The sequence below is a fragment of the Somniosus microcephalus genome, chromosome 18 (genome assembly GCF_052327205.1).
Source record: "Somniosus microcephalus isolate GS21.2 chromosome 18, FLI_Smic_1.0, whole genome shotgun sequence".
NCBI classification, from domain to species: domain Eukaryota; kingdom Metazoa; phylum Chordata; class Chondrichthyes; order Squaliformes; family Somniosidae; genus Somniosus; species Somniosus microcephalus.
This window is the reverse complement of record NC_141004.1, coordinates 19,608,185-19,634,579: the sequence shown is the minus strand read 5'-3', so window position 1 is coordinate 19,634,579 and position 26,395 is coordinate 19,608,185. Positions and strand designations below refer to the sequence as shown.

The following is a 26,395-nucleotide window of genomic DNA, read 5'->3' as shown; positions in this document are numbered from 1 at the left end:
TTGGAAAACTGCTAATGTAACACCCTTACTTAAGAAGGGAAGTAGACAAAAAGCTGGAAACTATAGACCAGTTAGCCTAACATCTGTGGTTGGCAAAATGTTGGAGTCCATTATTAAGGAAACAGTAACAGAGCATTTGGATAAACATAATTTAATAGGACAGAGTCAGCATGGTTTTACGAAGGGGAAGTCATGTTTGACAAATTTGCTCGAATTCTTTGAGGATGTAACATACAGGGTGGATAAAGGGGAACCAGTGGATGTAGTGTATTTGGACTTCCAAAAGGCATTTGACAAGGTTCCACACACAAGATTACTGATCAAGATAAAAAATCATGGGATTGGGGGTAATATACTGGCATGGGTGGAAGATTGGCTATCTAACAGAAAACAAAGAGTTGGGATAAATGGTTCGTTCTCGGGCTGGCAATCAGTAACTAGTGGTGTCCCGCAGGGATCAGTGCTGGGACCCCAACTCTTTACAATCTACATTAATGATTTGGAGGAAGGGACCGAGTGCAACATATCCAAGTTTGCCGACGATCCAAAGATGGGAGGGAAAGCAGTGAGTGAGGAGGGCATAAAAAACCTGCAAACGGACATAGACAGGCTAAGTGAGTGGGCAGAGATTTGGCAGATGCAATATAATGTTGGAAAGTGTGAGGTTATGCACTTTGGCAGAAAAAATCAAAGAGCAAGTTATTATCTAAATGGAGAGAAACTGCAAAGTGCTACAGTACAAAGGGATCTGGGGGTCCTGGTACATGAAACACAAAAAGTTAGTATGCAGGTGATCAGGAAGGCCAATGGAATCTTGGCTTTTATTGCAAGGGGGATGGAGTATAAAAACAGGGAAGTCTTGCTGCAGTTATACAGGGTATTGGTGAGGCCACACCTGGAATACTGCGTGCAGTTTTGGTTTCCATATTTAAGAAAAGATATACTTGCTCTCGAGGCGGTTCAGAGAAGGTTCACTCGGTTGATTCCGGAGATGAGGGGGTTGACGTATGAGGAAAGGTTGAGTAGGTTGGGACTCTACTCATTGGAGTTCAGAAGAATGAGAGGCGATCTTATCGAAACATATAAGATTGTGAGGGGGCTTGATCGGGTTGATGCGGGGAGGATGTTTCCACTGATGGGTGAGACTAGAACTAGGGGGCATAATCTAAGAATAAGGGGCTGGGCTTTCAAAACTGAGATGAGGAGAAACTTCTTCACTCAGAGGGTAGTAAATCTATGGAATTTGCTACCCCAGAGAGCTGTGGAAGCTGCAACATTAAATAAATTTAAAATGGAGATAGACATTGTCCTAGCAGATAAGGGAATTAGGGGTTACGGGGAGAGGGCAGGGAAGTGGATGTGAGTCTAGATTCAGATCAGCCATGATCCGATTGAATGGCGGAGCAGGCCCGAGGGGCCGTATGGCCTACTCCTGCTCCTATTTCTTATGTTCTTATGTAAATTGGTTACATTTCCCCATTTGTGGGATTCCTTTTTTTTTTAATGCTGCTAAAAATTGCTTTTCTGCAGTAGACCTATATCTTCAGTGGCTGTATAACTACCATTATCAGCACACTAAATACAGGGAGTGGCTACCATTATTAAATCCACCACAGTTGAGATCTACAGGCCATTTGTGTAGCATCTTTAACATCGTGAAGCACCACAGCGATAACTTGCATTTAACGTAATGAAATATTCCAAGGCACTTCACAGTTCGTGTAAGGAAAACTGATGCTGAGCCAGGACGGGCGTGATCAGGAAGACTGGCGAAAAGCTTGCTGGAAGAGATGAGGTTATTGAAGGTTTGCAAAGAAGAAAAGGGAGGGAGAGCCAGAGGGTAGGTTCGAAACCACAAACGGTGGGGCAAAGGGAGGAAGGGATGCAAAGAAGATCTGAGTCAGAGGAGCCAAGTGTTTGGGAGGGAGTGTATAGCTGCAGGGGAATCACAGAGATCGGGTAGGGCAAGGCCATGGAGAGACTTGTGAGGATTTTGAATTGAATGCACTGTGGGGACGGGGAGGCGGTGCAGGTCAGCAAGGACGGGGATGGTGATGCGAGCGAGTGCGGGACGGGATATGTGCGGCACAAGTTGAATATGGCGTGTCACAAAAGGACCACTGCGAGAATACCTGCACCGCACGGACCACAGCGGTTCACCACCACCTTCCCGAGGGCGATTAGGGATGGGCAATAAATGCTGGCCTTGCCAGCAACGCCCACATCCTGTGAATGAATGAATTTTTAAAAAAAACAGAAAAAATAAATTGGATAAAAGGCAAGAATTGGAAGGAGCTAGAAGCTGTGCTAAATGTACGTTATTTTTGATGTTGCAGTGGTCACTGGAAGGGAGCCCTGGATAATTTCCTTCCTCTCCCAGACCCCCAGTGCAGAGAGTTAATTTATAGCAATGATGATGAAATGAAGGAAGTGTAGCACAGGGGGATACTTGTTGGTATAGTTGATTTTGTTGTGTTGTCTTTTTTAATTAAAAGTGCTGCGTGTAAAGTTGGCCTAGGAGCAACCAGGTCAGTTACCCAGCCTAGGTAGGTGAAGAGTTGGCGCCTGAGGGCGCAAGCGAGAAGTACATGATTAGTCAGGGGGTGGGGTTTGAGAGGAGCAAAGGTGGGTGAGAAACAGTTGCGATGGGCCTCTAACGCAAGGAGGGAGAATGGGAAGAGAAAGAATGCTCGTAGGTGGGTCATGACAGTAGATACCATTTATGGTGGGTGCATCATAGAAACATAGAAGATAGGAGCAGGAGTAGGCCATTCGGCCCCTCGAGCCTGTTCCGCCATTTAATGAGATCATGGCTGATCATCCAAATTCAGTACCCTCTCCCTGCTTTCTCCCCATACCCCTTGATCCCTTTAGCCTTAAGAAATATATCCAACTCCTTCTTGTATATATTTAATGAATTGGCCTCTACTGCCTTCTGTGGTAGAGAATTCCACAGGTTCACCACTCTCTGGGTGAAGAAATTCCTCCTCATCTCAGTCCTAAATGGCTTACCCCTTATCCTTAGCATCAATTTGAATGTGAGATTTATTCACTTCAGTGTGCATTTTACTAATTTATAAATATTAATGTAACATGGGGGAGGGGGGGAGTCGATTTTCACCTGAGGGGGTTTTGGGAGAGTAGGTGGTGGGGGATGGGTGGAGCATCAAACTTCCCTCCCCCACCCTCCAACCCTCTTGTGGGTATAGCCCGGGGAAGCAGAGGCCCAGATTTGTCTTGTGTGGCCCCTGAAGGAGCACTACTGCTCCTCTCTGCCCACCTCACAGATGTTTAAAACCTACCTTTTGGGGACCTCCTCCTCCTTCAAAATGTCATCGGGGTTCTGAGATCATAGGACCCTGCTTTGCATATATTAATGAGACTCCCGCCTCGCGTCGTCCACTCGGGGTTGGGTGTATCGTTGGAGGGTCTCAACACATGACCTTCCGCCTTGACCCACCCTGCCTCCCGCCATTGGTCCATCCACCAGGCGCACCGCCTTCCCACGACCAATTGGAAAACGAACCGGCTCTATGTTACCAAATTGGATTCTTCTTGACTGTGAGTGGAACAGCCTTCCCTCCCCCCCCCCCCCCCCACCCCCCCCGATCTCCAATATTTTTATAACTAATAAATGAAAGTGTTCAAAGTAAATGGATGGGGGTGGGGAGGGGGGCGCGGGAAAGCACCATTTTGTTTAATGTTCCTGTGATTTTTCTCCCGGATTTTGCTCGCGGCTGTGTCCTGGAGATTAATTTTCAATTTTTGGAGACTGCAGGACAATCCTGGCGAGTTGGCAACCCCGCTCCCACTTGAGCTGAGCTGGCACCCAGTAATAGTGGCATAATGTTAAATCACTTTTTGAGTGGTTGGTTTGACCTGAGAGAAGTTGACCAGGTCACGTTGAATAGATGCCGAGAGTGGATACTGTCCGTCTGTCTTTTAACTTTACACGTGGAAAATTTACGTTGATCTCTGATTTAGTTGGCTTCTGTATGTTGGGATCTGACTGAAAGGATACGTTGCCTTTTAATAAATATTGGGGGCGGAATTGGGTGCTTTTGCGCCTCCCGTTAACGCCCCCCCCTCCCCGGGGCACAAATGGCGTTGTGATCGGCCGTGGCGCTGACATTGTATCCCTCCATATTCAGCGGGTGTTTTGTGGCGGCGCTGTGGCGTTGCGCCCCGATCTCCTTCGCCCGTAGATTGTGAGGTCATCGCCGCGTGCATTGCCCTGAACCCGAAATTGACTTCCGCCACCCCCGCCCCCGCAGCAGCGCTGGGCGAAAACACCGAGAGCTGCAGGAGGCGGGCGGCCGGCTGCTTCGGGAGGGGGGGGGATGATTAAAGGCGAGGTGACCGAGGTAAGTAAGTAAAAAAAAAACCTTAGCTTTCTTGTTCCAGTTTTTTTTCGCGTGTTCCTGCCCGCGATCAATCAGCCCGACACTCTGCTTGAGCGCCGGGCTGATCGCGTGGGATCGCGGCTGCCTTGGTGGGCCAGGTGGGTACTTTTTAAATTGCAGAGCCTGCAGCGAGGGCCCTTCCCTTTAAGGGAGGGAAGGAACCTTTGAACGCGGCACGGCCCAGTGTGCAGCACTGCTGAAGTCTCCGCCCCGCCTACTGACGATTGCGCTACAAGGAGGAAATGGAGTGCTTGATTTAGCGCTCCATTTCCCCCTCAGGGCGCTAAAACTCAATTTTGCAGTCGCCGGCGCTACAGTTAGCGCCCGGGCGATGTTCGCGCCCCAAAATAGTCGATACCGAATTTTTTCGTCATTGTGTTGTAAAGATATTTTTACAGATTAATAAGCCAGCATTGCCATAAAAATTAAAAAAAATTGGTGACATTATTACGTGTAATAAACAGGTAATGAGTTGACACTTTGGTGAGGTTGTCAGAACAAGGCTTCCAGGGGGTCTGTTCCCAGGCTGGTGGCCTGTTGTTTTTTCTCTTTACTGGACTGGAGGTCCTATTTTGTGTCTCCAGCATTTCCTGTTTTCATTTCAGATATCTCGCATCATTTTCGTTGCTGTTTTTTTCTCTCTAAATGTCCTTGTGTGGGTTTCTCCGTGCTTTCACCCTTTTCGCTATCTGTGTATTTTTTCCAACAAAAAAATATATAACCGCCGCGTGTACTGAAATCTGAAATACAAATGCTAAATGCTGGAAAATAGGTCAGTTGGCATCTGTAGAATGAAAGGACGCATCAACATTCCAGGCGCATCATTTGTTGAAGGGTACAGACCCCGGAATATGTGAACATGCCCTTTCTCACTGCAAAAACCTGTGGCGTCTTTCCAGTGTTATTGCACATGTATTTGTTCCTGTGCCTTTTCATTGCCTCCCTGAAATGAACTTCATATCATCCAACAGGTCCCTGCTTCTCTCCGGAGTCATTTACAGCATTCTATCCATTAGCTTCCTCTTGGTTGTTGTAGTTTCTATTGTCCTGTATCAGAGGGTTGTGAATCTTTGAGCATCTACCCTTTGGGGTTGGTAGAGAATGCCAGTCTTTGAGTATAGTCAAGGCTGAGATCGATAGATTTTTGGACTCTAGGGGAATCGAGGGATATGGAGATCGGGCGGGAAAGTGGAGTTGAGGTCAAAGATCAGCCATGATCTTATTGAATGCGGAGCAGCCTCGAGGGGCCGTATATGGCCTACTCCTGCTCCTAATACTTATGTTCTTCCTCCCCACCCTTTCCTTTTTCCCCACCCCCCCCTTCCACTTTACAAAGGTGCTTGCTTATCTTTTCACTTTTGATAAAGCGTCTACACACCTGAAAGGTCTACCCGTCTCTCCTCCTCGCTGATGCCGATGGATTTTCTGTTTTTGCTTTTGACATCATCCTGTACTCCTGTTTAACAGAATAGTAGGTAATGCGCGCCCGCCGATGTCATCGCATCAGTGATTGTCTGCTGACATTTTAAAACAGGAGGCGACCTACAGCCCATGCTGGTTAATCTCCAATCTGCGCCGAGTTCGCTGGTACGATCGCTATAGTTGGCTTCAGTGTCCTTGAGGTAGGGAGAGGAAAGTTCAGCAAGGTTCCTGCACCTGATTTGTCACCCCCCTGCTGAAAAATGTGCGTGCGGGTGAAACCGGCGTCGGTGGAGGCCGGCCACAGTTGAATAGTGCGGCAATACCTGCAGAAAGGATGGCCACTTAGAGACGAGGTACCGGAGGCGCAAGGAGGGGGAATCCTACTTGTCGGGGCTCCGAGCAGCAGAGGTTTGGCAGCAGGTCACCTGTCCGCCCACTCAGCTGGACGATGAAGGCGAGAGGAAGTTGTCGGAAGAATGCGTGAGATAAACTATTGACAGACGCAAGTGAAATTGATGATTTTTAAAGTTGAACTGACACCAGGTGCTACAAGCACCTCAAGTTTGCAGCATTTTTCTTTATCTTGTCTCAAATGAGTCGTCAATTCTGCAGCAAATTTCCTTGAGGTTAATTGGATTGCATCTTCCTGATCAGCCATGATCTCATTAAATGGCGGAGCGGGCTCGAGGGGCCGAATGGCCTACTTCTGCTCCTATCTTCTATGTTTCCTTGTACAGGCTTAACTAGTAAAATACCATGTTGCACAACACAGGTGTGTTTAGAGCAAGGAGGAATCTCTTGGGGTTTTTCATGGTGTGCTGCTGCTTAGAATTGGTTTGTATTTCCAAAGTTAGTCAGTTCCCCTCCTTCTGGGCGGTTGAAATTCAAGCCGTTTTTTTTTTGTTGACTGCTGGCAAACCATGTAATGACTTGTAATTCAGGGTTGACTTGGCTTAGGGTTGGCAACAATACAATAAATTTGTATCAGCCTGAATTCCGATGCAAATCTATTGCGCGTTGCGTTCCTCGTGACCGGTGTTTCCAAAGTCGGCGAATTTGAGCTCGGCCTAGCTTAAAGTTGCCTTCAGGCAAGTTTACGTGGCATTCGTGTAAATTGAAGCATTCTGCTATTGTTAAAACAAGGAGTTATCTTGTACCGCAAAAGACAGGTGCTGAAACTCTTCAAAACATTTGGAGTGCTATTAACTTAGCTTCCTTTTAAAGGAACACGCCAAGATAACGTAACCTCTAGCTATGTTACTTGAGGGAATTACACTCTCTCATGAGTAACATATTTTTGATACTCAGTTTTTATTTTTATAACTTTTGTTCTAAATATTTTCAAAAGTGTGTATTTTTGATTTAAGCAAAGCAATGAAAGTCCTTCTCTGGTGTCTAAAGAGCACTCCATTACTGTACCATCTGAACTTAATCAATTTAGCCTCACCCCCCGCCACATGTGACTGGCCCTTCAATTGTCCCCATGGCTATTCCTATCACTCCATTTGTCAAGGACATGCCATGGTGCACCGCACTCAATCCCCCAGTGTTGTGTTCTACGTTCATAGAATCTCTGTGCCGGCTCTTTGAAAGAGCGATCCGATTTGTCCCACTCCCCTGCTCTTTATTCCTCATGGCCCCGCAGATTTTTCTTTTCAACTGTGTGTCCAACTCCTTTATGAAAGTTACTGTTGAATCTTCTTCCACCACCTGTTCAGGCAGGGCATTCCAGCTCATCATAACTCACTGCATAAAAAAAATCTTCTTTCCTCTCCTCCCCCCCCCCCCCCCCCCCCCCGCCAGGTTCTTTTGCCAATTAACTTAAATCTGTGTCCTTTGGTTATCGACCCTCTTGGCAGTAAAAACAGCTTCTCCCTATCTTACCCTACCAAAACCCTTCAGAATTTTGAACACCTCTATTAAATCTCCCCTTAACCTTCTCTGCTCTAAAGAAAACAATCCCAGCTTCTCCATATCACTGAAGCCTGCATCCCTGGTACCATTCCAGTGAATCTCCTCTGCATCCTCTCCCAGGTACTTGACATCCTTCCTAAAGTGTGGTGCCCAGGAATGGGACACAATAAACCAGCTGATGGCTCCTTGAACTCTTGGTGTTCCAAGTGAATTTGTCCGAATCTTGCTGTCCAATGGCCGGCCTCCTAACTATTGTCCGGCGATGAGAGGTAAAGTTTCTTTCGTCCGCCTCTGCTCCCAGCACCCGCTCAATTGCTCATGGCTTTCAGTGGCACGATAACTGGACCTGATCCAGGGAAGGAGGCTGGGAGCGGAGTCCAAATAAACAATGGAAAAGAAAGTCTACGCACTGGTGTATCTTTTTGCATCTTTAGTTTCTAACTGGAGTAAAAGGGGTATATTTCTCTCCGATAGCTGAGTCTATTTTGGGTCCTTATTGTGGGGTATTCCTTTGAGGGTTTATGGCCTCGACTTTCTTCAGGCACGGTGTCTGCTGGACGTGTGCGGGGTATGACTTCCTCCCACTGCTCTGAACTTGCTTGCACTTTTGTGAAACTTCCTGGGGTTTAAGGTACTTAAAGTATTAATTATTAATAGCGCTGTCTTTTGGGAGCTCACTTTTTTTGGGAGGGGAGAGGGGGGCGGTGGAGTTTGGAGAGAAAAACGGTTGTGCCTCCTGCTGCAGAATAGCCCCAGCTGCAGGAAAATACAATTACTTGCGTTAAATCCCCCGCGTTGCCGAGTGCAGTCGATCATTGGTGAGGCGCCGCTACGATAGAACTGCATTGCATAACGTTTTCCCCATCATGACCCGATGATTTGTGTAGGCCTGTGCGCATGTTCAAATATTCCGTCTCTTTCCCCCCCCCCCCCCCCCCCCAAACTCCCCCCCCCCCCCCCCCCCCCCCCAGTGGAACATTCTGGCAGCGGCGGGAATTGAGGAGCTGGTGGAAAGGCTCTTCGCCACGATTGCTTCTCCTTAAACGGGCAGTAAATAAAGAGGAAGATCTGGGCCTGCGTCTTGCATGAGGGGTGCAAGAGTTTTCACTGAGCTTGTGTTGAGCAGCCAATAAAATACCTTATCTGAGGAAGGATGTTCTTGTCACGGAGGGAGTGCAGCGAAGATTCTCCAGACTGATACCTGGGATGGCAGGAATGACGAATGAGGAGAGATTGGGTCGATTGGGCTTATACTCGCTGGAGTTTAGAAGAATGAGAGGGGATCTCATTGAAACTTACAAAATTCTAACAGGACTGGACAGACTAGATGCAGGAAGGATGTTCCCGATGGCGGGGAGTCCAGAACCAGGGGTCACAGTCTAAAGATAAGGGGTAGGCCATTTAGGACAGAGATGAGGAGGAATTTCTTCACCCAGAGAGTGGTGAACCTGTGGAATTCTCTACCACACAAAGCAGTTGAGGCCAATTCATTAAATATATTCAAGAAGGAGTTAGATATATTTCTTAAGGCTAAAGGGATCAAGGGATATGGGGAGAAAGCAGGGACAGGGTACTGAATTTGGATGATCAGCCATGATCTCATTAAATGGTGGAGCAGGCTCGAGGGGCCGAATGGCCTACTCCTGCTCCTATCTTCTATGTTTACAAGGAGGAGAGAGGGACTACGTCACTGACGCTCATCTAGCCCCACCATATAAATTCTCTAAACCTATTCAGATGTCATAGTGGTGTTTTACAGGCACAAGAAAAGCATAAAGGGTCGTGGAAATCTGGATCTCGCCCCCAAAATGCTGTTGAGGCTTGGGGGTCAGTTGAAACTTCGATCGATAGATTTTTGTTAGTCAAGGGTATTAAGGGTTACAGAACCGAGGCGGGTAAATGGAGTGACGATACAGATCAGCCATGATCTAATTGAATGGCGGAACAGGCTCGAGGGGCTGAATGGCCTCCTCCTGTTCCGTTATGTTAAACAACTTCCTCCCATTCGGGGTTTCTTTTTACTTGATTGCAGACGTCGATTGAGAGACCGGTGGATTGGTTGAGATCAATGTTCCCATCGCTCACCGGCTTTTAAATTGGAAAAACCGTGCCTGCGCGGAATTTTGAATGGGCCACACAGCCCGTTAAAGGGGCCACGTGACCCCCCAAAAAAATTAGTGAATGTTGGTTGAGATTAGCTAATTTAACACAGAAGAAGGATTGAACCCGGAGGGGGGTGGGGGGGCGGCGGGTGGGTGTGTTTTTTGCGGCATTGCATTCATAGAAAGATAGAAAACATAGAAGAAAGGAGCAGGAGTAGGCCATTCGGCCCCTCGAGCCTGCTCCGCCATTCAGTGAGATCATGGCTGATCATCCACATTCACTAACGGAATCGTTAGAAAGCATTCTCTCTTACCCTTTTCTTTGTTTCTTTACTGGCTCTCACGCTATTCTTCTTCAAACCCATTGGAGTATGGTGGCAAAATTGAACACCAGGCTCTAAGTGTGATTTTAGTAATAAAATGAAAGTGGCAGTGCAACTGAGCATCTTGTTTGGCTTTATTGGTTGCTACCTCAGTGTTTCTTTTCAAATACCATGCCTTGACCCTGCTCAAGCTGTGGGCATTATTGTATCTTGCATTCAGCGTTAATGCTTGTACCTATCGATGGGCAAATATGCAAAATTCCGCACCTGGACTCCAAGGGAATTGGCTGTTATGAAAGCCAAGACCTAATCTTCTATGGCATAGCCAGGGCTCGGTGGCAGCAGTTTCGCCTCCGCCAGAAGGTTGTGCAGTGCTGAGGGAGTGCGGCACTGATGGAGGTGCCATCATTCGGATGAGACATTAAACCGAGGTCTCATCTGCCCTCTCGGGTGGATGTAAAAGATCCCATGGCACTATTTCGGTGTCCTGGCCAATATTTATCCATCATCCCGCATCACTTAATCAGTTTTTTTTTTTTTTTTATCAGGTCATTATCACATTGCTGTTTGTGGGAGCTTGCTGTGCGCAGATTGGCTGCCGCGTTTCCCACATTACAACAGTGACTACACTTCAAAAAGTACTTCATGACATGAATCAACTGAGTGGCCTGCCGGTGGCGCTGTCCAGGGAGAGTATAAATACTCGGGCATGGGCCCAGCTTGCGCAGGACATTCTTAACAGGAACTATGGAGGACACTAGACCTCCATGTTGTAAACCAGTTGATTAAAGCTTTGTTTAACGCTTAGACCAAGTGCCTAGTAGTTTTCTTACGTCACTTCAGACTTTTTACAGTAGTTTCCTGCAATGGGGACATGCTGTTTAATTGGGTCTTCCCAACTACTGCCGATTCCCTGATCTCAGCGGTGGTGTTCTGTCCTCCGATGCATCGAACTGGTTCAACACAGTGTGCTATTGCCATGACATGTTATTTCTTGTCCCGCCCCCTGCTCTGAACTTTAAACGACCCTGGTTAGTACCAGATCTCCCTTTTTAAAAAAAAACACACTTTTACTTTAGGGGTCCCCATAATCCAGGTCACGATCTATAAGTGTGTTTGCCGTGCCGCAGTGACGTGTAAAAGTGGAGGCAGTTGTTGCTGGATTCCCGACGCCAGTGCTGTGCACGTGCACGTGCACAAGTGTCTCGGCAAGTTTGGGGGCTGGGAAATGGGGGAGGGGATGAAAGAACAAAAGGGAAGGTCTGTGAGAGGTGAAGAGACATTAAGAGATATTCAAGGCGAGACGAGATGGTGATAGGACAGGTAAAGAGACAAAGGATGGCTCTAGATGAAGTGTGAAATGCGCTGGCAGAATGAGAGACAGCTGCCATGTGGGAGAAAAAAAAAGGGAAAAGGCACAAACCGAAAGTGTGGATAAAAAATATATAAAAATATGATGGGGGCCGAGGTTATGATCTGAAATTGTTGAACTCTGTGTTGAGTCCGTGATGGGCCTTCAATAACCACAAAACTAGAAGTTATAGACTTAAACAAGTTGGCTTTTAATCACTAAGATCAGAGCTAACATCTCAACACGCCGACTGGTTCACAGGAATGAGTCATACAGATCCTTGGATCTTTATGTAAGAGAGGTCAGGGGCGGAGCCAAGAGCCAAGACCTGGAACCTCCCAGGTTAGTCGGGAAAGAGGAAGTGAAACTATACACAGTGGGGGAGGGTAATATACATGAGTGCAAAACGAATACAGGATCAAGACAAACAGATTTCATTACAGTCCGGAAGGCTGTAAAGTGCCTAATTGGAAGATGAGGTGCTGTTCCTCGAGCTTACGCTGAGCTTCCGTGGAACAATGCAAGAGGCCGAGGACGGTGAGGTCTGAGTGGGAATGGGGCGGTGAATTGATGACGCTGATCTGTAAATCCACCCACAGTACAAACGGGGTAAATGCAGGAGCCCCGACAACTCTTGGTACCTCCTCAAAACTTCTTTCATCTTGTCTTTGGTCATCTTCCCCACCGGCTCTCCTGCTTCCTGATTGGTGCCTCGGGACTTTGTGTTAGATGAAAGGTGCTGTACAAATGTTAGTTGCTGTTGATCAGTTCCAAGGTGCTTCAATGAGACACAAGAAAATTGCTTGATGCTGAGCCAAGGGATGTGAAGAGGGCAACCAAAAACTTGGTCGTAGAGGTCCGTTCTAAGAAGGGTCTCAAAGGAGGTGAGGGAGGCACAGTGGTGGAGGGCTTTAGGCAGGGAATTCCAAAGCCTGGCGCCTATGTGGCTGAAGGCACGGCCGTCAATGGTGATCGCAAAAGGAGGGATAAACAGCAGCAACAACTTGCATTTATATAGTGTCTGCAGTGGGTGTGCAGTGAAGCACTGGAGCAGCAGGCCTCATTCTAAGCTTGGGAGAGAACCCTAACTTTGCAACCCAGCCCCCGGAGGACAGCAGGCGATGCCTCCTCATTCACGTTATAGTGTTGCTGCCTTCTTGACATTTGGTTTTTGCAGTTCCACAAACCCCCCCCCCCCGAGAGATATCTGCGCTCCTCTAATTCTGCCCTCTTGAGCATCCCTGATTATAATTGGTGGCCGTGTCTTCTGTTGCCTGGGCCCTAAGCTCTGGAATTCCCTGCCTAAACCTCTCCGCCTCGCTACCTCTCTCTCCTTTTAAGACGCTCCTTAAAACCGACCTCTTTGACCAAGCTTTTGGTCACCTGCCCTAATTTCTCCTTATTTGGCTTGGTGTCATTTTTTGTCTTAAAATACTCCTGTGAAGCACCTTGGGACGTTTTGCTACGTTAAAGGCGCTATATAAATGCAAGTTGTTGTTCCGACGGTAACCATGGGACTAACTTAGGCCTCACCACTTCTGATGGTGTCATTATGAGCAAAACGAGGCGCAGGTCCTCGTGCTCCTTTTACGAGAGGGGTTGTCAAATATTTCTGACCAAGGGTCATCAGCCTGAAACGTTGGCCATGATTTTCTCATTGGATGCGGCTTGGGAGCGGGTCAGCTGGTTTCCGGGTTCCAGTCCTGCCCCCAGCTGCATCCGGCCCACAGACGTGATCTTACCTTGATTGGTCTTGTTAAACCCGCCCTGTGGGCTTGCCAGCCAATTAAGAGGAAGTTGGTCAGATGACGTCATTTGATGCCGAGTCATCTGCCGGTTGCCTTAAAGGGACCATGCACAATTTTTTTTGACAGCTGATTTCTCTGTGTTTGACAGCTTTGAGGTGCTGCAAACACTGACGATTGCTGTTCACAGGTGAGCTCTTGCACCCAGGCTCTCCAGTGACTTCCTCCTTAGGCTAGAACAGATGGCAGCTACAGGTGAGGTTACAGAAGCGATCTGTCACTGGTGAGAGAGGTTCTCCCAATGAGGTGGGACTAGACAGCCAATTCAAAACTTGTCACCGACAGAAAAGTGTGAATGAATTAAAAATGATTTTCCCAACATTTTCTTACCTCTGAAACTCACCAGTGCACCATTGGATCCTTCACACCACTTCTGCAGCTGTCATCAATGCAGAAACATTATAGCAGACTCACAGCACGCCACACTTACCTGGCGTGGTGTCCAGACGTCGGGAACCCCGAGGCAGAAGCGGCAATATTGAAAAAGAGCCGGTTAACAAGTATCAAGTACCTGTTAACAGCCAGGTAAGTGGCTATAATCCTCTTCCCGCCGCTAGATGTCGGGTCCATGCGCAAATCGGAGACCCGACACTTGGGAAGATTGATTGGAAGCGGGTTGACGGCGGGTTTCCGACCCGCTGTCAATCTTTGCGATTTTTGACCGCGGTCCCGCCTCCAAACTTGCCCCCTGAGCGCCGGCAAAATTCTGGCCGTTGACTCTGTTTCTCTCTCCATGGATGCTGCCTGACCCGCTGAGCGTTTCCAGCATTTTCTGTTTTTTATTTGCCAAACATTTTCTCGTTGAACATGCGGACCCACGCAGTAACTTGGCGGCAGCTTTAAATGTGCAGCTAGCGTGTCCGGCACTAGGAGCGCCTGCCCTCTTACCAGTTTTCTTTTTTTTGCGAGCATTTAAAAATGTCGCAGGTTCATCCTCCACGCAATTACTTGCTAGCAGCGCCTTCCAGTACCTGACCACCTTGGCACGAAATTTTGCGGAATGTCACTAATCCTGTTTGTTGCAACAAAGAGGGAAAAAAAAGGCTCCTCCTCCTCCTGAAGGCAGGGTCTTGCCAAGCTGGATATGGTGTAACCTGTTTTCTGATTTTTTTTTTGCCCTGTAGCCACCCACCTTTTCATTATTGTGAAGCCTGCCTCTTTGTTTGGCGGGGGGGCGGGAAACATTTTCCAGGTAGTTATCCACCGCCCACTCCCAACAATGAATCAGCCAGGCTCCCTTTCACACACACAGCCTCGGCAGGAGAGCAACGCGGGCCCTGTTACTCTGAACTGGACGAGAGGTTTGAAGTGGACGCGCCTGATTGATGAGGGTTTGTGTTTCAGGGCTGACAGAAAAACCACTTTCAGGCACCTGTTAGCTGATTGTACTAATTACTGAAAGTGAAGGCAGTGGTGGCGCGGGTCTGGGCCAAGGTGTTTACCGTTTGTTAGCTAAGAAGATGATCTATTTTTGCTGGAGGAGCAGGAGAGGGATGGGGGTTTTCTTAAATTGCCTCCTTGTTTTGTGCAGGTGCAGCTTTTCCAAGATTCAAGCTTGCAGGCGGCAATTTGTTGGTCTAGCTTGGGGTTCATTTAATATTAGATGGGATCTATCTGGCACAGTAGTGGTTAGTGTATGTGCATATCTGTGTCTCTGCGTGTCTGTGTGTGTCTCTGTGTCCGCGTCTCTCTGTCCGTGTCGCGCTCTCTGCGTGTCCGCGGCCGCGCGCTCTGCGTGTCCGCGGCCGCGCGCTCGCTCGCTCTCTCTCTCTGAGCGTGCAGGTGTCCCTCACCCCCTCTGTGGGCACGAGTGCCTGGCTGTCCGCCCCTCTCTCTCCATGTGTGTGTCTGTCTCTCTGTGTGTGTGTGTCTGTCTCTGTGTGTGTCTCCGTCTCTCTCTCCCTGAACTTGCATGTGCCTGACTACATCTACAAGTTGGAACTGAATTTTGAAGTATGCCAGTGACTCTCACTAGGATTTTCAGAAGTTAGGTCTCTGGATTAAAAAGACAACTGGAAACAATTAATCTGATTTTCTGAAGCTTAAATCCTATCTGAACCAATTTGTGTTAAGCCACAATGCTCTTTTCTTGACTCTGCCCTCAATGAGTACACTAAATCTCTCTTGAATGAACAATATTCTTTTCCAGCTAAAAATATGCACAAGAAATGACTTCATTTAATTGACCTGCCATTGATGTCAGAGAGCCATTTACAGTGAGTTGATGTGAAACCAGGTGCTGTGCTTTTTTTACACAGGATAAAAACTGATGTACATCACCCCTGTGCTCACCGACCTGCATTGGCTCCCGGTCTAGCAATGCCTCGATTTTAAAATGCATATCCTTGTTTTCAAATCCCTCCACCTCCCCCAGCCCTGCAATCTCTGCACCCCTCCAATTCTGGCCTTTTCCGCATCCCCGATTTTAATCGCTCCACCAATTGGTGGTCGTGCCTTCAGTTGCCTGGGCCCCATGCTCTGTTTTTTGCTCTCTAAACCTTTCCCCCTCTCTACCTCTCTCTTCCTTTAAGACACTCTTTAAAGCCTACCTCTTTGACCAACCTGTCCTAATATCTCCTTATGTGGCTCGGTGTCAAATTTTGTTGGCTAACGCTCCTGTGAAGCGCCGTGGGACATTTTACTATGTTAAAGGTACTATATAAATGCAAGTTGTTGTTGTACAAATCAATGTTCTAAGGTTTCACATCAAGAAAAATGCATCAATGTTCCTTCATGGGCGGGAACAAAATGTTCAGGCAAAACTATATGGAGCAGACATTTTTGGCAAGCCAGGTGGGACTAGCCAGAAAAACTGCTCCGTGCAGGAACAGAGGTGGAAGCTACCAGGGAGGAGACTCTGGAGTGGACAAGGGGTGGGGTCAGTCAGCGTGACTCCTTGGGACAGGAGCAGGAACGGGTCGGAACGGCCAGAGAGAGACTCTTGGGGGTTCAAGAGAGGCAGAGCCAGAGAGGCTCCTCGGGGTTCAGGAGAGGAGCAGGAACAGAGGTGTTGGGGTCAGCACGAGAGACCCATTAGGGTTCGCGATGGCAATGGTGTCAGGGGTGGCCGGCGGAGATTTGGAAGGAGTAATGGCAGCAGTTAGTCAGAGGGATGCAGAATGGGCTAAGGGAAGGTTGAGAGACTAAAGAGAGACCTTGTGAGAAGAGTGGCAGTGGGTGTAGCCAAAATGGCTCCTTGGTGGGGCAACAAGAGTGGGGGGAGGGTGGAGGCGGCAACCTGGGAGACTGCTGTACAGCCGAGACTCTCCATGGGACAGGAGCAGAGGGGAGCTGTACTAAAAAAAAAATCAGCCTGGCATGTCAGTATGGAACTGTCTTGTTCTCCTGTATCTAAGACTAGCTGAAGTGCCCGGCGGTGCCGAGGCTTTTTCGAGGGCATGTTGTTGTTGGAAGAGAGAGAGAGAGAGCGACTCGGGGGGGGGGGGGAAGAGAGAGAGCGACTGGGGGGGAAGAGAGGGCGAGTGGGGGGAAGAGAGGGTGGGGGGGAAGCGGGGGGGGAGGGAGGGGGGGGAAGGGAGAGGGGGGGGAAGGGGGAGGAAGGGAGGGGTGGGGGGGAAGGGCGGGAGGAAGGGAGGGCTTGAGGCTGAGAGACGGCCACGGCCACGTCCGGTTGCCGGGGTAACCCTGCCGCCCCGTCCCGCTCTCGAAACCGCAGCCGCCCCGCCCCGCACTCCCGCGAGCCCCGCTCTTCGAGCCCGCCCCGCACTCCCGAGAGCCCCGCTCTCCAAGCCCCAGCCGGCCCGCACTCCCGTTGCCGGGGTAACCCTTCCCGCTCACCAAGGCCGAGATCCGCACTCTCGAGAGCCCCGCCCCCCCCCGCCCGAGCCGAGCGCGGAACAGAGTCTCACCTGCTCCTGCTGCATGCGCACCCTGACCCTCGTGGCTGACGCCGTTGCCCCGGGTAACGTGACACCGGGGGGGAGGTGGGGGGTGAGGAGCTTAGCAGCAGCCCAGTTACCTAGCTCGGGCCTGGCTGGGCAAGAAAGGCCCAGGCTTTCAGGCCTAAGAAAAAAACGGGGAAAGGTAGGAAAAAGAATCTTCAGGTTAGATAAAATATTTACAAATGAGTGATTTTTTTTAAAACAATTTAATAAATTCAATTTTATTTTGCTGGAAATGTATATTTGAAAAGAAAGACGCAGAAAGCAGGAAAAAGAATGGAAGCAAGATGGCGGCTACTCACCTCGGTTCAGAACGATAAGGCCCGCCCACACACGCACCGATTGGTCGACCGTCAGGTGACCAAAGCGTAGGATTGGTCAATCGTCCCGTCACTTGACCGTAGGAGGGCCCGGCCGCACGCGGCAGCAAGCCGCCGTACGATTGGTCGACCTCGAGGTCACTCTGTCGCTAATGAGCGGATAATGAGATGCTAATGAGCGGAATGTTGAAGGTTTTTCGGATACCGCGGGCGCGATTTTAGCCCGGCCGAAACGTAAATATGCTTAAGACCGTTTTGGAAAGGTAAGCTTTCTTTCGACGTAACGCACGCGTAGGTACGCCCTGTAACTTTCGAGCGCATAGCTGCCCAGACGCACACTTGATGACAGACAGACAGAAGGACAGACAGACAGAAGGACAGAAGTATCGCTTTATATATATAATAATAGATAGATAAAGCAAGTCAGCTGTGAGTTTCATTCAGCCTGAGTTCACTGTTGAGAAGTTTGTTTCTCTCAAACCTTTGCTGCCACCCTAAACTTACTGGAGTGGATATTGGCAAGACCACCTACCAGTGGCCTTGCCTTGTGCCAGCTACAGTGAATGCCCATTGGCTTCTCTGGATCTCTCTCCATGCACCATGGGAGGCATGATACCCTCCCTATAAGGGGGTTGTTATTCTAATATCTGTTCTCTTTGTCCTCCACTTCACTGTTTATGGCCACTTGCTCAGCCACTTCACCCATGCCCTCTCCCTAGCTCCCTCCCTGCTGTCAAAAACCTCCTCAAAAAATCCTTCTTTTCAGTTGTGCCTTTTGGTTTCCTCACTCAGACCCTCTCCATTCCTCGCAAGTCCCCTTCTGCTCAACATCCGTTGGGTGTTTTCCTCCTTAATGTGAAGCATATAGATGATTTTTTGTACGCAAGCACTATAAGAATGCAATTGGTTGTTAAAGCGGGCAGAAGTAATAAATGTGGCACTTGATAGCACGTTGTCCACTTCCCCTTTCAAGTCTAAGGAAGTGAAATTTCCTTTTGTATTGTGGGGAAATATGCCTTGATTCAAGTTATCTAGGCGTCTGTCTTGGATCAGTGGTAGCACACTTGCCTCTGCGTCAGAAGGCTGAGAGTTCCAGCCCCACTCTAGAGACTTGAGCACATAATCTATTTGCGCACAGTACTGAGGGAGAGCTGCACTGTTGGAGGTGACTTCTTTCAGATGAGAATTTAAATCCGAGCCCTGTCTGCCCTCTTGGGTGGATGTATTGGATCCATGGTACTTTTTTTGAAAAAGAGCAGGGGAGTTCTCCCTGGTATCCTGGCCAACAACACTAACCTAGATTATCTGGCCATTTAACTAACTGCTGTTTGTGGGACCTTGCTATGCGCAATTTGGCTGCCACATTTCCCTATATTACAACAGTAACTACACTTCCAAAAGTACTTCATTGATGATGTTGTGAAAGGCGCCATATAAATGCAAGTCCTTCCAAACTTCCTTTCTTCCTTCCAGATTTGTGTACATCAATGAGCACATGTGTACCAGGGGTTCCTTGCTGACTCTAATACTCGTAAAAGTGGCAATACAGGAAACTCTTTATTATCCGGCACCAACGGGACCGGCGTGGTGCCGGTTTATCAAAAAGTCCGGATTACAGAGAGGTATAGTAAAAGGTACGAGAGCTCCGTACACAGCAACAAATCCAGGCTTCCCTGTTGCTTAGCAACAGGTGCAGGAACTCCGGCCACAAGATCCAGGAATGGCTACTAATATGAATTAAAACTTACCTGAACCTACTCCTGAATTTTGCCGATTAACAGAGATTTCTGGTTATTTAGGTGCCGGTAAATCGAGAGTTTCCTGTAATAACTGGGTCTTCTTAGGAAGATAAGATTAGATTACTGAAAATTTGAGCTTGAGACTGGTATAAGACTGGCACCATAAGTATAACAGCAGAGCTTTTACATTCCTCGGGATTTCACACAATCCGACTGACATGCATAGGATGATCTATTCTGATACTAAAAGTTTTCACTGTGGTTCCATATCCCAATCCATCATTTCTATCTCCAGTTGCAACATTCCCAAAATTCCTGGTTAAGACCATTTCATGAAGTGATAATGGGAGCTTGGCAAACAATGTAGGACGGTTTAGATTCAGAAGCTAACCAGAGTGATACTGATTCACCCGCTGTTTGCTTTCACAAAATGGACATGGGTTAGGAAGGTCACTTGACCCACTTTAGCTCATCAATTAGATAGAGCCTACAGTGCCGCCCCGCTCCCATCACACCATCCGACATGTTTCTGGGTTTTTGGCTGAAGGTCCATTCTGCAGGTTGATCACTCTGTAGAGCTTCCAGTCACGAGCCTCCAATCTGCTCAGTTGTGTCTCTTCCTCCTTGCCCTACTGTCAAAGTTTAATTTTAAGCGGTGTTGCAGATTTACTCTCCGTCCCTTCCTTGCTCTCGGTTCCATTTTTAATGGCCTTCCTTTTTATGCTTTGAGTTCATTTCTGTTACGCTCATCTGTCAAAACTTGGCTTGTTTTGAATAACAGTGTATTTGATTTGACTCAGTAATTGAAACAATAAGTAACTAACGAGCAGTTTACTTGAAACCTGACTCCTGGGGTGGGGAGGAAAGTTACGTAAGTAGGCTTCAGTGGGAAAGTTGTACATGGAGTGTAGTGCCTGCCAGGCTTGGGGACACAGCTAATTTTCTAGTTCACTTGGAAATAAAAGCCATTTTTTTTAACTCACTGGGAAAAGTTCTTCCAGCAAAAATACAGAATAGAATCACACATTTCTAAATGCAGTGTCACATCCCGGATTGTTATCAGCCTTGGCTCCGTGGCAGTCAGAAGGTTGTGGGCTCAAGTCCCACTCGAGACTTGAAGACATAATCCAGGCTGACACTTCAGTGCAGTACTGAGGGAGGGTGCAGTCTTTCGGATGAGACATTAAACAGGCCTATTTTGAAGAAGAGAAGGAAGTTCTCTGCGGTGTCCTGCCCAATATCATTAAAAAAAAAATGATTATCTGGTCATTATCTCATTGCTGTTTGTGGGACCTTGCTGAGTGCAAATTAGCGTTTCCTCCACTACAACAGTGACTTCAAAAAGTTCTTCATTGCCTGTAAAGCACGTTGGGAGGACTTGATGTTGTGAAAGGTGCTATAGAAATGAGAGTTTATTCTTCTTTCTCCTCCTCCTCCTCCCACCCACCGTCTCTGCCCCAAGAGAGAACGTTTCTACATCGCCCCCTCTGTAAGACGCAGTCATTGAATCGAGTTGCAGTAATGCTGTAGAAAGTCATGGTGTATCCTCCTCACTGTGAGATGTTCGGCTCACTCAACGGCTGGGTGACGTGGTCCCGAAAGCATTCACCACGTGTTTGTGGTTTACAGTCTCCGCGGTAGCTGAGAAGTGAATGTGTCAGCTGTATATTTAGGGAATTAACACTTGGCTTAGACGCGCGAGCAAGGACTACTTCGGTGAGCTGCCAGAGGAGTGCAGAACTGTGCTAGGTGGTACGTCAGCACCTTCGGGGGAGGAGGAGGAAAGGAAAGGAATCACTTGTACTCCAGCACAGTATAAATGCTGATCTTCATGACGAGCAACTTGGGTGTCGAAAGAGGGGTAAAAGGATCACCTATTTTTGTGGGCATTTGATGGTTTGTAACGATTTCTTTTAAAGCTGTTATGCTAAACCTTTATAAAGCACAAGTTAATCCTCAGCTGGAATATTGTGTGCAATTCTGGGCACCACATTTTAGCAAGGATGCCACAGCCTTGGAGAGGCGATACACTAGAATGGTACCAGGGAGGAGGGACGTCTGTTCTGTGGGGATACTAGCGAAACTAGGGTTGTGCCCCTTACAGTAGAGAAGGTTATGGGGAGATTTAATAGAGGCGTTCAAAATTATGAAGGGTTTTGATAGAGTAAATAAAGAGAAACTGTTTCCACTGGCAGGAGGGTCGATAACCAGAGGACACAGGTTTAAGATACAGGAAACTTTCTGGTATCCGGCACTGACGGGACCGAGCTGGTGCCGTCCCATCAAAACTGCCGTAGAAACCAGCGCTAATGTTAAAACATACGGAGCTTCTGAGCTCCGTCTGAAGCAACAAACCCTGTTGCTTAGCAACAGCTTCAAAACAGTTGGCGCAGCTTGCAAGCGTCTCTGTAGCTAAGCAACAACTTCAGCTAGATGCTTGCAGAGCCTGACTGGAGAAAAAAAGCGACGAAAAGTAAAAAAAACTTATCTGCTCCGACTCCTGAATTTTGCCGGTGGATAGAGCTTTCTGGACATTTAACCTCCGGTTAAATGAAAGTTTCCTGTAATTGGCTAAAGAAGGGGAGATGAGAATTTTTTTTTAGGCAGCAAATTATTATGACCTGGAATGCACTGCCTGAAAGGTTGGTTGGAAGCAGATTCAATAATAACTTTCAAAAAACTTGAAAAGGAAAAAATTGCAGAGCTATGGTGAAGGAGCAGGGGAGTGGGTCTAATTGGATCGCTCTTTCAAAGATAGCACAGCCACTGGCCCGAACAGCCTCCTCCTGTGCTGTATGATTCTATGAACTTGGCACGATAGTGCAATGCAACTAATGCTCCTTGTGGCCCGGCGTGCCCAAGATTGGATGTCGTGGTACTCTGCGTACTCCTGATTACTGCTCGCGTTCTCCGCTGCACCGTCAGAGTCTGATGGGGAAAATAGCCACGGTTCAAGCTCCCGATTGCTACAGGGTGGCCCTCGTTTGGGAGTGCACGTGGAGGAGGGCAGGGTCAAGCTTGGGTGTGACGCCCTTTGCAGTTAAATAACCCGTCGATACTCGGTGGCGGGGGGGGGGGGCCTGTTCCAAGTTTGGACTACCGGTGGGGACCACGCGTGGCGGGAATTCACGGGCGTGTCCAGGGGACATGAACACGGTCAGTCCACCGCTCATTGCCAAAGCGCTCAAACGAACACTGGCCACAGAGGGAAACCTGCGCCCATGGGATTTTACCCAATCAAAACCCTCGGGAAGAGGAGAACAGAAATTGGGGAAGAGGGGAATTGGCTCTCGCCTTAATGGGTAATGTGCAAGTGTTGAAGGGGACATTAGCCAGTTGACAATTGATGGGATTTGAATGACCAGTTTAGATGGGAGTGTTTCTCCAACGTGAATTGAGCCAGTAATTGAAATAAAGAGCCTGTTGACTCTAAGATTAAACTGAATCTTTCACCAGAGGCTGTTGGTACAGGTGGGAAACCGATTACAATATGTATATAGTGTGTGTGTATCGCATGTGTGTTTTGCTCTTTGCATCATTTTAAAACTAAATGTGTTTACAAGGGGGCGTTGAAAGCCAGGTTAATAATTTTCCACATTGCAAACTTTAGCCAAAGTCTTTCTCCCGGTTTAATTGTTCCACCCAGTAACCTGTTCTAACACCTGTAATTCTGCTTGAAAGCTTAAATGTTGGCACTTTCAAAGGTGGCGATTCGTCACAGATGGCAGTTGACAAAGCCATTAATCATTAAAAGCTTCAACAGGATGGTGTTGGCCAACACTTGCCGGATAGCAAAGGATTAAAGGGGGAGATTAGAGGGAAAAAAAATACTTTGCACAAAGGTGGGTTAGAATGTGGAATTCTTCCTCAGAAACCGTTGCTGAAACAGAGTCCCCAAATTCATTCAAATGGGAGTGAAATAGTCGCTTGAAAACTCCTCTTCTTAGGCAGTCCCTCGGAACCGAGGATGACTTGCTTCCACATTAAAAATGAGTTCTCAGGTGACTGATGAGTCCAATGCGGGACCTACAGTCTCTGTCACAGGTGGGGGCAGACGGTGGTTGAAGGGGCGGGTGAGTGGGGTGCTTGGGTTGACGTGCGCTGCCTGCGCTTGGCTTCCGCTTGCTCCCGGCGAAGAGACTCGAGGTGTTCGGCGCCTTCCTGGATGCTTCTCCTCCACATTGTGCGGTCTTGGGCCAGGGGATTCCCAGATGTCGGTGGGGATGTTACACTTTTTCAAGGAGGCTTTGAGGGTGTCCTTGAAGCGTTTTCCTCTGCCCACCTGGGGCTCTCTTGCCGTGCCAGAGCTTGAAAAAGGGGAATATTAAAGGGCACGGGGAGCGAGCAGCAGAGTGGGATTAGATGAGGTGATTCACGAGGAGATGAGCACTGGTGCAGATTTGATGGGCTGAAGTGTTCTGTATTGGTGCTGCAACTTTCTATGATTCTACCTGGAGAACTAAAACTATAGCTATTTTAGGATAATCTTATCAAAGGATTGGAGGCTGATTATTAGGTAATTGCAAAGGGAATGTCTAAGGACAGAGCGATCCACACAGTCTTGCATGTCCTCCTGTAGAGTGTGTGCAGATGAATTAATCGGTGTGGGAGGAAAGACGATATTGGAATGTTTTTATCTCTTTAGAGTTTGCCTTGCTTCTGCTATTCTGTCTTTTGTAGACTCCCAAACCAAACTTGATTTTTTAAACCCATGTTTAGTCTTCCTGTTGCCTCTGGCCACCGCATTTCTGCCTAATTCTCATCCTTGTTTTCAAATCCCTCCATGACCCTCGCCCCTCCCTATCTCTGTAATCTCCTTCGGCCCCCCCCCCCACCCTTGAGATATCTGCGCTCCTCTAATTCTGCCCTCTTGAGCACCCCTGATTATAGCCGCTCAGCCTTTGGTAGCTGTGCCTTCTGTTGCCTAGGCACTAAGCTCTGGAATTCCCTGCCTAAACCTCTCCGCCTCTCTCTCCTCCTTTAACACGCTCCTTAAAACTGAACTCTTTGTCCAAGCTTTTGGTCACCTGCCCTACTTTATCCTTATGTGGTTCGGTGTCAAATTTTTTGTCTTAAAATACTTCTGTACAGCGCCTTGGGACGTTTTACTACGTTAAAGTTGCTATATAAATACAAGTTGTCGTTGACAACCTTCAGTCTGATTCGGGTTCGAACTCTGTGATAATTTGATGGTGGTATTGCCTGGGGTAGAGTGCTCCATCTAGTGGTTTAGCTGAGAATTGGCAGTAACTCAGCCTCGAATGGCAGTCGAAGTTTGGATTTGAACTGATGCCCTTCTCAGCTGGGCTTTTGGTGGTCTTTCTGCTCCCCTCCACCCCTTTGCCCTGCAGTAACCATCCTTTCGCTGTTCTGTGTAAACAAACATGAATTTCCCACCATTCATTAAATCATTAACCCCATACTTTTTTCAAAATGATCCTAACGTTTGAAAGAAAGACTTACAGCAACTTTCACGACCACCAGACGTCACAAAGCGCTTTGCAGCGTAGACACTGCTGTAATGTCGGAAACGTGGCAGCCAATTTGCGCACAGCAAGCTCCCACAAGCAGATAATCTGTTTTAATGATGTTGATTGAGAGATAAATATTGGTCTGGACACTGGGGAGAACTTCCCTGCTCTTCGAAATAGTACCATGGGATCTTTTACGTCCACCTGTGAGAGCAGACGGGGCCTCGGTTTAGTGTCTAATCCGAAAGGCGGCACCTCCGACAGTGCAGCACTCCCTCAGCACTGCACTGGGAGTGTCAGCCTGGATTTTTGTGCTCAAGTCTCATCGAATGGGACTCGAACCCACAACCTTCTGACTCAAAGGCAGGGGTGCTACCCACTGAGCCACAGCGCTCTCCTCCCCTGTGTGTGAGACGTATGTGGGGATATTATTCCAATGGCACTAGTAACCTTGGTACCCCACCCAGGCAGCGACAGATGACTGACCCAATCCTGTGGTTAGCACGATAGCAAAATACTGCGGATGCTGGAAATCCGAAATAACAACAGAAAATGCTGGTGCTGGAAAAACTCAGCAGGCCAGGCAACATCCGTGGAGAGAGAAATAGTCAACGTTTCGGGTCAAAACCCTTCTACAGAAGCTGTGGTTAGCACCTTTGCTGTGAGTGGCCATTAAGCTGGACATTGGCTCGGCTTGTAGCCTGTGACAGAGAGTTAGTGAGCAATACTAGTTCAGACCCTTCATGCTGTCAGAGGTGGAAATGCTGATTTTAAGAAATCGTGGTCCTGGTGGGAAGTGCACACTAGGATGGAAAATTCTCGGGCTTGTGCTTGTGGTTTGGCAATATGATTTCCGCCCAAGGCCCGAAGATTTCTTAATCCGGCTCCGCGACCTCTTCCAGTTTATCCTTTTATCTCTAGCTTTTATCTCGACAGTATCTCCTCCCACCAAGTTCCTTGGCAAGCTCCCACATTCCTCGGCAGTTTCTTGGGATGGGCTTCAATCTGCGCACTGTGCATGAGGCCGATGGAATTCTGCAGTACTTCAGCTCTTGACCCCCCCCCCCCCCCCCCAAATAACGCCGAGGGTAATAAATAAAAGTTGTTGTGCATTTCTGTAGAAAAACACCCTGGATCTGACCCCTCGCCACATTCTTCTTCTTAAACGGTCCCATATTTTACGAAGACAAACTCCAGCTGTTGCCCTGCTGGAATACGTGGCTGCCGAGTTTATAGTTTTCAGAGGGTGTTTGGAGCATTATACTGACGTCTCGCTGGAGCCAGTCCAGGAAATCCTCAAGTCTTTGAGCTGAGAGAGCTGTCCACTCGCATTCCTGCTGTCAGTAAAATGGGCAAATGGTTTGGGGGGTTTGCTTTAATTCGGAGTTGATGCTGCGCCTTGCTGAAAAATAGCAGGGCCCCCCAATCCGTCCGGTTTGTTTGTTTGTTTCTTCCTTTCTCAACGTGATGTGAGCCGTAGGATTTAAAGGGATGCCATCCAAATGAGAACGCGTAGAGCGAGTTCGGGGGTGTTGTCTTTACCCAGAGAGAGGTTGGAATGTGGAACTTGCTACTCCATGGAGTAGTTGAGATGAACTGCTTGGATACATTTAAAGGGGCAGCACGATGAGGGAGACGGGAGT

The 26,395-nt window shown here is 48.1% G+C and overlaps 1 protein-coding gene across 4 annotated transcripts in view; it reads left to right on the top strand.

Moving 5' to 3' along the window:
- LOC147105082 (solute carrier family 45 member 3) overlaps positions 1-26,395 on the top strand; it is a 147,751-nt gene that overhangs the window by 85,381 nt on the left and 35,975 nt on the right. The window contains exon 1 of one of the 4 annotated variants that reach the window (XM_086011154.1): positions 14,435-14,651. The exons of the other annotated variants lie outside the window; for them this stretch is intronic. The gene's annotated coding sequence lies outside the window, so the exon portion shown is untranslated. Of the gene's footprint in view, positions 1-14,434; positions 14,652-26,395 lie in introns of those variants that run through there. 4 annotated transcript variants of the gene reach the window in all.